Here is an 8,994-nt window from a genome sequence, read left to right as displayed (position 1 = left end):
ACTGGCAGTCAGCTTAGTTTTGCATGAGATGGGGTGGTTAAAACTGTTGTCCAAAAACTGGACTATGGCTGTCTCTGGTGAATATTGTGACCGTGGTTCATTTTAGCTGCATGTTTAGGCAAACCAGCTGTCTGATCTTGGCTCTGTCATGTGGCATACAATGAAACCGTGGCTTGTTGATTTCACAGCTTTCATGTGTTGCTAACAAGATACAACATGATTCGATGTACTTTGTTTTCTTATCGTGCTCGTCTTTAACTTGGAATAGAAAGAATCCTTTAAGATCAAAGATTTCTTTAGCTTCTTTACAAGCAGATGATAATTGAAACCTAAATCCAGCTCCACAGCTATTCCAAATAAGCTAAAAACAAAGAACAAAAAACCCCAAGGTACTCTATTTGTTTATCCATTAACATGGTCTATTTTTATCTTTAGCAATGTTGCTGATGTTCATCTTTCCCCCATTGAAAGTCTTTTGGATAATGCCTTACATCCAAGCAAACGTCTGAGATTTTTTTTCTGTCAATGAAGACAGCGGGCTATATTTTCAAATGTGCCATGCACCGTAATATCTTGTAGTTGCATGAGGAACTTATTTCCAAAATATATGCTTCTAAAATAATATTTTAAAGCTTACTCCAGACTTCTTCAGACTTCTTTTGATAAATGACAGGCCCTAGACATCAGATTGATTCATGTGTGATTTTTTTTTAATACACTTACACATTTTTGAAGTAGAACTTTTAAGTCTTCTGTGCTGCTCCTTAAAATCTTTCGTAGATCTTTTATATAAGAATAGTCAGCCAGATTTTCTTTTGGTTGTTTTTCTAAGCCTCATTCTATTTTTTTTTCGTACCAAAGGAAGTATCTGTTGTTGTTACCAAGTATATAGCAGTTCACAAGAATGCACTGTTCAAATAAAATTCAGAGTTCCTACTCCAGAACCGTACTGGATCTCTATGAGGCTGCAAAAATTTTTGTGGACAAAATGTAAATAGGAGAGGAGTCACCTAGTTGGAAAAATAGAGAGTTTGGACAACATTGGTATTTTACAAGAATGATGGTAGTAACCTTCACTGTTTCACTGCTGGAGGGCACAGTTGGGTTGCAAATAGTGCAGAACTGAAAATTTTAGAGGTTTTGTGTTCCATTGACAGAAGTGGAGGAAATTATCAAGGAAAGCAAAGAAGCCAGTTAGGAGAAGCACTGGTTGTGGTAATTCACATCCTTCCAAGGATGTCTTGAGGCCATGTACTTAAGTGATTTGGTAGAGTGGTCTCATACTGCTACAGTCTATGACTTAAACCGTACTTTGGCCCCAAAGTGATACTGCTTGCAACTTTCTTGTTACTAATATGGTCTTACAAGCTTTGTTCTAGAACTGCAGTTTCCAACTTTAAATGGCTTTTCTTCATCTTCTATTGCTAGCAATAGAAACAAGAGAGAGGTTAATGTCCCTGGCTGGCTGCAGCTGTGAACTGACTCAGCTTTTGCAATTCCCAATGATATTCTGATAAAAGTGGCATAAATCATCCTATTGAGAACTGTGTATAAATACTTCGTGACAGACACTTGAGTTTTGGGAAGACTCAGAACTAGATATCCCAGACCTCCCTAGGGGTCCTACACAGATTCTCCAGTGTAAACAATTTCTATAAACTGTGGCTAGTTTACCACTTAGCTATTTTAGCTTCTGCTCTGATTTGTTTTGTATTTTTGGCGTCTTGAGCATTGGATAATGTTGTATGTGTGTAAAATATTCAAATGTCTCAGGTCACACCTCTTCAGGAAGACAGAAATTGGTTACTTTTTTCACATAGTGTTTTAAGCTCTTCTATGCCTAGGCGAAGTTACATAGCTAGTGGGATTTTTCGTCTGCTTCTCCTCACATCCCCTTAGATGAAAGGACAGATACTGCTTTTTTTCACAGACTGTGTGTGTACTTGTATAGCACCTTGGCTAAGTTTCCTTTTTCTTGGCTACAACTCAAGCCCTTGAACTTCTGACACTGTTTTGCCTTGCTGGATCTGTTTCAAGATTAAACTGCAGAGTATGTCAGCTTTTCAACAGGAATAGGCTTTAGGTTTTACTTGGTGAACAAGCTAGAAAGACAAGTTACCTTCTACCCTAATTATTTTCCTCCTCAAAATGTTTGTGATCTCAGCAATGGCAGAAATAACAAATGAGCAGCCACCAAATATAAATAGCCAAAGCTGAACAGTCAAAACAAATAGCCTCAGACTGAACTTGATTAGCCTCAACAATTTAGCAAATACAAACAATGGTTTAAATGTGAAGATAGTAAATGTGGAACTGTGCCCAATTTGCAAATACAAAGGTGGGCTTCTGTCCACCGCTCTGCTGTCAGGTAGCATTTTCTGGGTGAAATTCCGTGCTTTTCTCTCATTGGAGATACAGCCTGTGAAAGGATGTAAAGCTGAGACAGGAGGTCTGAGGTTAACTCAGTTTTTGTCCTCTGCCTGGGGACTCTGTTCTCTGCCCGGTGAGTGACCTAGGACCTCTGTGCTCTTCCCCTCACCTCCCACGGGTGCTGGCCGGGCCCTTCTCCCTCCTCAGGAGGAGGTTGGTGCCTGCAGGAGATTTTTGTAAGGGCTGGAAAGGCTCCCCAGATAGCTTAGCCTTGAGGGCCTGCCCTCGTTAACAAGTGTCTTTGTTAATATGGCTGCCTTATTGACCACACGCAAAGGTCTCCTACTTTTTACTTCCACTACAGTTTGCGAAAGGCTCTTTGGAAGCCTATCTACAGGTCTTGTGCCTTTCTCCTTGGTCAAAGAGAGGCTTGGACTACATTTGTATAATAACCCTTTTATATGGCATAACAAGTTTGGAGGTGGGTGAAAAATATGTTTTTTCCAGAAGTGATTTGCTGTACTAACTATATTTCTGAGTTGTTACGGGTTTTGCAGGTCAGATCTTCTAAAAGCCCAGCCTAGATGAAGCAGTGGTTTAAAAGTTGGTATCTGGAAGGCACACTCAGAGCACTTTGGAGTTCCATTTCTCACATTTTCTTTTAAAGTTAAGGGGCTCTTTCTGCTTTACTCTGTGTGGGTCTCAGTGCTGTTCATATGTTAAATGTGGGTGTGACTGTGGGCATAACACACACCTGTGTGTTAGGTGTTCTTTGACCTTGGCCTTTCAGCTTCCTCCAGGGACTTATCCAAGAGAACCAGAGTTTAATTTCTATCTGAATTGGGACAGAGTTTATGTGGGAACTGTATGCTTAAGTGTTTGGCTTCTGAATGTGTAGAAGAACTTATACCTAGGTACTAGTGGGGAACTGTGTTGCAAAAGAACCGGTTGTTTTTTATTGCTTCAGGGCCATCCTTACTTTGGAGAACAGATGGTCCTATTTATTTTTGATATCTGAGGTATAGGATGGTGGACATAACATAGAATACAGGTTGTCTGGATTTCAGTGTGTCCTACAACGCTAGAAGTCAGCAATGATTATTTGTAGTCATATGCCAAGTTAGAACTACAGAATTAGATAAAAAAAAAGATAAAGAATGAACAAAATTGTCTGTGATAACACCTGGGTTGACAGTGCTAAAGAATTTAGGTTAATAAGCTCTGCCTGCTGTGTTACCTAGTTTTAATCCAAATTGTTGTGTGTTTGGTGAATACACTGCTGAGTTTCACAGTCCCTTCTTCAGGCACCAAAACAGGTTAAGAAACCCCCAAGAACATTCTGCGAAATGTATTAGGCCATATTCATTGATATGCTCTGGCTACTTTGTGCTGCTTCGGTGATGCAAAGCAGCCATAAACCTGGATTAGTGCAGTGGAGCAGTGGGAAACTTCAGTAAAGAAACAGGATGACTGTAGTTTACTGTGATATTTGTTCTTTTCTGAGACTCTTATCTAACATATATTAATTGACTAACTTAATAAAATCATAGTTTAATGCAGTTCAATTCTCCCAGGAGTCATGAATATAATAAAATTATGATCCTTTTTTTTTTTTTGAAGAGGCATGGACAGTATCTAGGGGTAAGTCTTCACCTGTTTTAATTAGCTGCTGCTCATAGTCTTAAAGGACCTGCCCTTAGCTGTGAAAGATGAAAATGTTATACTCTGTATCTGCATACTTTTCCCCAAACAGGGAGGAAATGAGAGAAAAAGAACAAGAGCTGGCATTTGCTACCCACCCATGGAAAGGAGGAGTGAGGGATTTTTTTGATTGTTGTTTAAAAAGTTGTATTCATTTAGAGTCAAAGTGTATAAAGAAAAGAGTTGGCTCTCAAAGTCTGAGGTCAACCTTAAGGTCTGTGATCACCGCCTTTGACTAAACTAGGAAGGTAGTAGGAGTATCTTGTCTTGCAGTATTAGACTGTCACAATGCCTACTGTGAAATAGTGAGTAGCTGACATTAAACAGACAGTAAAAGGGAAAGCTTTATTTCTAAACTCTTAAAATTGTATATGAACCCGTTCTAAGAAGAAAACGGAGCATGCATGCGGAAGAGAGATAAGGCTAGTCTTACTTCTCAACACAATGTTTTATACCATCGTTTTCTCCTTATTATATTTTATTTGCACTCTATTTCAGCATAATGAACTAAATCTTGGGGACATAAAATTTCTAGAAGTGGCTAATAACCCACTTCTCTTGTTTGAAACACAGCATACATTAGGTAAACTGAGCCAAAGTAGTTAATATTCTGTTTTCTTTATATGTGTAACTATCAACCCTACTTTTACAGTTATGCACTTTTTGTTTTTAAAGACAGAATTTCATAACTTTAACTACAGGGTAAACACATGATGCCAGGCTCTCTTGCTTCTATTCTTTGATTGCTTTCCAGTACAAAATTGATAGTATCTCAGATTAAACTTCTTGAGTGTTAGAATCAAATTCACAGTGATGAATTTGATGACTTCTCCCGTATCACACTGGAGCAAATATATGTAGTCTCATGCATATGCCCTTCCTTTTTTCTTTAGTGAGTTTTGGAGAAATACTAAGTCTTGGATTGCCTTTAAATTATGCAAATTCAAAATAGAAATGAAGATTAATTACTGTGTTTCTTATGCTATGTTTAGTCATCTTGACTAACTACTGGGTCAGATTCAATGTGGAGTTCTTCAGAGCTGGGCTTTGAAAAGCCAAGATGTACAATCTAGCAATGTCTGTAGCTTTTTATATTCATTCGTTTTCTCTTTGTATTCAAAGCCTCACTTAGGGCTTGTTTATATGCATTACTGTACCTCTTTAAGGTGTAACTTAAAATCAATTTCATTAAACTAGTCCAATAGGCTGCACAGCCACTGTTACTTCAGCATAAACTAAGTTTATTTCAGGTTAATGTAAATCAGCTAGGAACATTGTTAACTTAAAATGTGATAATCCATTAAATTAGACTAAAATTGAAGATGTCCTCACAGGAGTTTGTGCTGGTATATATATACTCACTTCAATTAGCTAGAGCAAGTTTATGTGTACACAAGGAATTAGAAATTAAATCAAGAACCCTCTATCAAAAATTCCATCACCTGAGACCGGTCCATGTCGCAGAGGAATCAGCATATAGGGAAAGGAGAGTGAGGAAAAACAGAACCTTTCACCCTTTCACTTTACCTGACCAATGCAAGCAGCATGGTGTATATGAGGACTAAATCTTTGTAGGCTGTTTTTCTCCTCACTGCTTTAGGCTTGGTGTAGTCAGGAAATATGCCAGAGTAGGTTTAACAGCAATGACTTGTAACACTGGTTAGGATTGCACTAGTCCTGCGAAAAGCAGGGTAGTGTATTACCTGTAGCAGAGTGCTGCTGTCCTCTGCGTAAACTGCCTTCTGCACCTGAATTTGTTCTTTCAACTCTAACTGGTGTTAGCATTGCATGGCATTGCATTGGGTGGTGTCAACATACCCAGAGATGCTCTAGAAGTTTCTAGTTCCCAGCTTCCCAGAAGTTTCCTCTGGATTTTTCCCCCTGACACTCAGCCAGGCTGCTGTCATGCCTACCCTGTCCTGAGCTGTCTGCCAGGCAAGGGCAGTGGTGTGTCTGCTGGGTCCCCATGCCGTTGGCTTGAGACCTAGAGCAAGGAACAAAAGATAAACTGCTTTTGTGGTTCGGCTAGTAAATTTTGAGTGCTTGACTTTTTCATAGCTCAGACTGTCTCTCTCTATTTGCAGATTTAATGGGGAGAGTGGATGGAGAGAGAGACTAATACTAGGAATGGGGTTTTTGCATGAGGAATGAGCTGTTTTGTTGCTCTTCTGCAGGAATTTTAGGAGGGAAATATGCAGGTGCAAAATGGTAAAAATAACCTACGCTCTATATCTGGAGAGTTTATAACACCATCTGTGCTTTGGCACAGCTCTCATCAGCAGAGAAATGCTGGGCTGCTTCCCTACTACTAGTAATTTCTTTTACTGAGTTGCCACTTTAAAAAAAAAATTAAAACACCTGTGTGTTCAGTAATATTTACTGAATTATTTACTAAAATTTTCTTTTGTTACTTGAATGTATTAAAGATGCATTTTTCAGGCCTGTATTTTTCTTCTGCCTAGTTTAGGTTCAAGTTATTTTGCTTTAGCTGAACTTTTGCAAAGACGAAGAAGGAGGGGCAGAGGAAGGGGCAGCGCCTTTAGCCTATAATTGAGGATCCAGTAGCTGATTCCATACTTACGGAGTCATACAGAGTGCTCAGCAGTAAAGAGTTCCTTTGAGAACACTGTGGCAGTGATTCCCTCCCCAAGAGGACTGCCCTCACCCCTTTTAACTACATTCTTTCCATTGCTGAATTAGAGCAGGGATGGGGAAGGTAGCTGTTCATATCTTCAGTCGGCATCACTGAAGCACTGTCCTTTTAAAAGCAGTAATAAAGATGACCAAAGTAGCTATTATTGTCTTATGCTTACAGCAGGTAATATGCACCAAACCTCAGTGATCATCATGAGGGCAGCTGCTTGGTGTCATATTGATATTAAACAAGCAGGAACTAAAGCAAATACTAAATGTTTTGGTTGGGTTGGGTTTGTTATTTTAAATTTCTCATGGTTCTATGTAAACATCAGTGATGACAGCCAAACACCTTTTTCGTAAATGTTTTTTTTTTGTACTGTAAAAAAACAGAAGAGGCATTTAGGCTTCAGTCACTCCCACTGCTTATGTGCTGAGTGTGATTTGCATCAGAATAGATATTTTTGCTTTTTATCTATAAATTCATTTACATAATTTTCATCAGTATGCAAGTTGGAACCTGACTTGTACTGGTGACAGGTTTGCTGATATGTGGAGAGGTACCTCAGGTTTTTAGTTTGTTGTTCAGGCAACAAGTATGTGAAAGTACAGCTTGCTAATTATATAGTATACACCTTATCAGTTCCACAATCTTTATCATATATAAGAAGGGCTTTATTGAATTTGTACTTTGGTGTATTATTTGGTCATCAGCAACACCAAAGTATTGGAATAAGAAACGTCTTTTTTTTAAATACTGAAGGAAGCCAGCATCAATTTCGTGATTAAATGGAATCAAGATTCTTGATGCACAAACTGACAAGCTTTGAGAACACATGAATGAAGTCCCATCTACATTTTATATCTCCCAGCTGTCTTAGAAAAATAAGCATTAAAAAAAAAACAAAACCAAATGTAAAATGTTTCCTGTATAGTTAGTGGCAGATTCTAGAAAAGGGGACTCAAGAATCTAACAGTTTCTGAATTCATGTAGGGTTTGTCTGAGGTGAGTTAAAATACTTTGTGAGCAAGCAAGTAGATCTGCAAGGATCCACTGGCTTGATAAGAATATAAATGTGATGAAGATTGGATCCCAAATGACTTGGTTTGACCTGAGGTGCTTCCTGTCAGCAAAATGTTTGCTGAAAATGCTCTAATGGTTTTAATATTGCTAAATCATTAAGTACAAAGGAAAGTCAAATTGCTTTTGTGCTTAAGTTGCCTGAAGAGAAACGATGTGTTAAGTTAATTTTGGAACTTTTCTGAACTTTGAATATATTGTAGCTGGAAATCCAAACAGTTTTTTTTCTTTTTTTTTTTTTTTTAAAGAAATGGGAGTTTACTGCCAGATTGCCTGTCTGCCTTCTGTTTCATCGACTTCTTTTGCTTTTAATTTTAAGATGTAAATAGCTCTCAAATGTTTACAGCTCCTCAAGGAGAATGTATTTCAGTGTTACATATATTCAGGGGACTGTGCTCTTTTAAGGAGGCCTTGATGAGCTAAACTGTCTTTTACTGTTCAGATGTGTGTAGCTTTTGAATTTTAGTTATTATTTTTGTGGCATCTTCAATGTGTTTTGAGCTGCTAGAGAGAAAAGGTGGTGTCTTTGTGTGCTCTACCTTGTAGGACTGGTTCTGAAAATGTGTAAGTGTTCACTTAACATGGCTGGCCATTGTCTCAAAACAATAGTGTGTCTGTGAGTGAGTAAGCACTAACTTGTGTAGAAGCTACTAAGGATATGTCTTAAGGTAGAGAAAATGTAAAATCATGTATATATACTTGGTATGCAGAGCTCTTGATTTTTACATTTCACTTCATTAGGTAGTGCACTTGAATTTGCTGTGGGTTGTATGCATGCATATATTTTGGTACGATGATTGCTAGCCATACAAGAAGAAAAACATAAACTGCCTTCAGTATTGTGATTGCAATCTGATTATGACTTGTGAGTCACACTTAACATGGTTTCTATTTGTATGGGAAAAAGCTCAAGCTCCTCAATGCTGTCAAAGCAAGATGGGCTCTCTTTGCCCTGTAATCCGTGCTCTCTTATTTGAGCCTTTAAGTGATGTGCTTACTGCTTTTGTTGGTACGTTCATTTGTTTCTGAGGGAGGAAAGGCAAATTCAAAATTTATAAGCACTGTGGACTGATTGCCACTCTTTACATGATGTCATCCTGGGAAGAGCACAGACAAGTGCGACCAGGATTGTGGTTCTTACTCCAAAAGATAAAAAAATGAAAGTGATGTGTTTGTTTTGGTGGTTTTGTGTGTGTGTGTGTGGTGCC

This window comes from Cariama cristata, unplaced genomic scaffold (genome assembly GCF_000690535.1).
Source record: "Cariama cristata isolate BGI_N322 unplaced genomic scaffold, ASM69053v1 scaffold20729, whole genome shotgun sequence".
NCBI lineage: Eukaryota > Metazoa > Chordata > Aves > Cariamiformes > Cariamidae > Cariama > Cariama cristata.
Note: the sequence above shows the minus strand (reverse complement) of the source record.